Source organism: Gossypium hirsutum, chromosome D13, assembly GCF_007990345.1.
Source record: "Gossypium hirsutum isolate 1008001.06 chromosome D13, Gossypium_hirsutum_v2.1, whole genome shotgun sequence".
NCBI lineage: Eukaryota > Viridiplantae > Streptophyta > Magnoliopsida > Malvales > Malvaceae > Gossypium > Gossypium hirsutum.
Window position 1 is genome coordinate 53,696,720 of NC_053449.1, and position 324 is coordinate 53,697,043.

General features: G+C 38.0%; 1 non-coding gene across 1 annotated transcript; it reads left to right on the forward strand.

Moving 5' to 3' along the window:
* The first annotated feature begins 217 nt into the window (after positions 1–217).
* On the forward strand, positions 218–324 carry LOC121225848 (small nucleolar RNA R71). Its single transcript, XR_005923751.1, has one exon. It is a non-coding gene; the product is annotated as a small nucleolar RNA R71 (small nucleolar RNA).

Genomic DNA, 324 nt, shown 5'->3' on the forward strand with positions numbered 1-324 from the left:
CATAGCAACTGCATCTATATTAAAAACACCAGTTGCCTTAGTAGACTCTGTTATCATAACTTGCCTCTGATAGTTATTCAGTGTCATCTCCTCAATAAATTCTTGTACTGCCTCAGGTGTCTTATTATTCAGTGCTCCACTAGCTGCTATATCAATCATCTGCCTAGTCGAAGGGTTCAAACCATTGTAAAAAGTTTGAACTTAGAGCCACAAAGGTAGTCCATGATGAGGACACCTTCTCAGAAGATCCTTAAATCTCTCTCATGCATCATGCAATATCTCAAGCTTAAATTGAGCAAAAGAAGAGATGTCATTCCTTAAGTT